Raw genomic sequence first — 3,334 nt, 5'->3', positions numbered from 1 at the left:
CGTGGGGCCTGAACTCTGGGCCTGGGCACTGTCCCTCAGCTCTTCAGCTCAAGGCTAGTGCTCTACCACTTGAGCCACAGCACCACTTCTGGCTTTTTTGTTTTTGCTTATGTGGTGCTGAGGAATCGAACCCAGGGCCTCATGCATGCAAAGCAAGCGCTCTACCACTGAGCCACCTTCCCAGCTTATTTTTCTATTCTTAAACACCAGACCTAATGTTAGGCAGATTTTTCCTATTTAGCTTCTCAAGAGAAGCTAGATCTATTCTGGGAATTTACAATTATGAATTTTTGAAAATCTTTTTGGCTTACTTATTAATTCAATGAGAGTAAACAGAGTATTGCACAAGAAATCTGAAGGAGAGAGGAAGGTCTCATTCATATTTTAAGTACAGAAAGTTGGGAGAACAGCTACTTGGGCGCCCCCTTGGGACTGAATCTTGTAAATGTATCATCTTTGGGATAAATTAATGTCTTCAGTCAACATATCAATATTCAACCAATACTCATTAAGAGTATCATTATCAAATACAACATTCAACAATGGAGTCACAAAGATAAATACAGTCAAGTTACTTAAAGTCAATACCTAAGTCCAGTAAGTAGGCTATCCATGAAAAGCAAGAATCATCTATACAATCCCTGAGGAAGTCATGACATAGATGACAAATAGGCTTTCTGAAAGCACAGAAAGCAATTAATTTAGTATGGATACACGTTATTCATTATTTATGTAAGCTAAATGTTAACAATCTGAAAGTTTAAATACTGAAGAGGTTTAAATACTCTTTCCAACCAATACATGCAAATTGTGGTTATTTTCAAAGATAAGTGTTTTTTTTTTTTTGTTTTGTTACAGTGCCATTTCTTTTGGGCCAAAATATATATAAATAAAGCTTAATTTAAAAAAATGTTAAAATGACAGTACTGGATTGAAAAAGTCCAGTACAAATAAGCAGGGAAAGTCACTCCCTAAACCTCCACTAAATATTTTCTTCTAACAGCAATACTTACAGAAGATACTATATCAGATTTGCCTTTTCCTTCTCAGAGAGCAAGCAATTCGTGGAGCAAAACTACTTCAAGAGATTAAGTATCAGCTTCCTTCCAACTAAGCCCTGTCCCCGACAAGATATCCATCCTCAAGTTCTACAGCCAAAACTCAAGAGATGGACTTCTGGCTGTGGTACACATCTGTAATCCCAGCACTCAGGAGGCTGCAAGTTCCAGGTTAGCCTGGGTTACATGATAGACCCTGTCTCAAAAAACAAAACAAAACAAAAAAACTTGCTGCCAGCCTGAGATGAAAATCAGTGCTATTTCCCCAAAGAAATAATGCTACTTCAGCCCACATTTCAGGTACCTTGAGATGAATTAGCCTTGGCATGATAGATAATAGTTCAACAACAACAACAACACACACATTTATGAGAGAAAAAAAATGCAATTTCAAAAATTACAGTCTCTTGGCAATTGACTTATGATCACATGTATAATATTGAGCCAAAATACGAGAGGGAGTAAGATGTGACATGTAATTGCTGAAATTTTAAATAACTCATTATAGACATATCTCATGGTAGAATCTTTATTTTAACAGAGTAAAGTAGGTATTTATGAGACATATAGCTTATTTTTAGTACAGTGGAATAATGAATATTATTAGGTTGAGTGTGTATATTTAAAGACACATGATTCAGAAACAAAATATTTAAGTGCATTTAAATATAAAAGTCATAAATCAAACTTTAAATCCACTTCAAAATAAAAATAACTAATACAATAAATCAATAAGTTTGAAGTGGAGAAAAAATTATTTGCATGTGTCTGTGTGTGCCAGATATTTTACCTCATTTAACATTTACACGTGCCATTACAAAGCTACCCTTGTAATCCTCATTACTCAGGAATTGAGACCTAGAGGACTGAGGTTTGAAGCAGACAGGACAAAAAAGTTGTGAGATTCCATCTCCAAAAAAATCAGCCAAATGCCAGACCACTGGTGTGACCCCAGTGGTTGAGCACCAGATGAGCAATAAGTTTGAGGTCGAGTTCAAGCCCCAGTACCAGCACCAGAAAAAAAAAAAAAAAGGTACTGTATAACTTAGGTTCTTCTATTTTCTCCCATTTTACAAAGGAAATGAAGCTATAAATAGAAACTTTTCTGAGACTAGAGAAACAGTAATGACAGAATAGGGATTTAAACCCACATCTATTTGAGTCTAAATTATTTGGTCTCCTGCTTCAACCTCCCAGGTGCCAGGACTACAGGTGTGCACAATATCAGCAGTCTTTTAAAAACTGAAAAGTCACAAAAATAATAGCATGTATTTCTTGTTTGGTTGAACTAGGTCCTAAAATGATCAGTAGCTATAAATACAGTTATAGAACACATCCCACTTTTCCTGGATACTCCAGAGATAATACAATATAGGACAGGAGCTGATTGTAGGAAGGTAGGAGAGAAGTAAAAGCCCAGTGAATATAGGACATGTCAAACTGTTTTAGAATGTTCCTGGGTCAAAAACGTCTGTTGATCACTGAATTTTCAGTAACTGGGGGGTATTTTGCCCCACCACTGGTTCTTGGTGTCTTGTTTTCCCATCCATGCTACCCACTCAGCCTTACTCAAAGTATCCCTGCATCTAACAGTGAATCTACCACTCCACACAGAAAACTGTTGACAGAATTAAGTGGCAAACCTACCACGCCTTAAAGCAAAGCAAAACAAAGCAAAAACTAGTAACACCACCGTGGTTAACATTTGGGACATTCTCAGTCAATCTAGGTGCAGAGCCCCATATCTTAATACTGGGAAGCAGTGAGGCTCGTTGAGAGGAAGTGACTCTCCAAGGACAAAGCGTGAGCTGGCAACAGGGCCAAGGGTTGAAGCCTGAGTTGGTAACTGCTAGGCGGTATGAGCTCCAGGGCTGTCCCGGCCCAGAAGCCTGGGGTGGGCGGGGCCTGGAGAGCCCGCAGGACGTGCGGAGCAGGACCTTTCCCGAAAGAGCTCCCTTCTGGGGGTACAGGCCGGTTAAACGCCGACTGGGAGGTTCCGGGCCTGCGGGAGAGGACGCGGGCTCCCTTGCTAGTCAAGCCCGCGCTCGGTCCCACCCTGCCCTCCGTGAGCCGGGTCCCCGAGGCTGACCCCACCAGAACCTTCTTCCGGCATCCCCCTGAGACTCATCGAGTCTCCAAAATGTCAGGAAGGAGCCGCGCGGGAACAAAGCGTCCGGGAGCAGTCCCTCCCCGCCGCACAGAGGACTGAGCACCCCCCCGAAATGAGCCGCGCGCGGGCGCCCCGGTGCCGGGACCGCGCGGACGGCGCGGAGGCC

General features: G+C 41.5%; 1 protein-coding gene across 1 annotated transcript in view; it reads right to left on the bottom strand.

Annotated features, from left to right (window-relative positions):
• The window catches only part of Cmpk1 (cytidine monophosphate (UMP-CMP) kinase 1, cytosolic), a 29,913-nt gene that overhangs the window by 26,186 nt on the left and 393 nt on the right, over positions 1 to 3,334 (bottom strand). The window lies entirely within an intron of this gene.

Source organism: Dipodomys ordii, unplaced genomic scaffold, assembly GCF_000151885.1.
Source record: "Dipodomys ordii isolate 6190 unplaced genomic scaffold, Dord_2.0 Scaffold33, whole genome shotgun sequence".
NCBI classification, from domain to species: domain Eukaryota; kingdom Metazoa; phylum Chordata; class Mammalia; order Rodentia; family Heteromyidae; genus Dipodomys; species Dipodomys ordii.
Note: the sequence above shows the minus strand (reverse complement) of the source record. Positions and strands in the feature narration are given on the sequence as shown.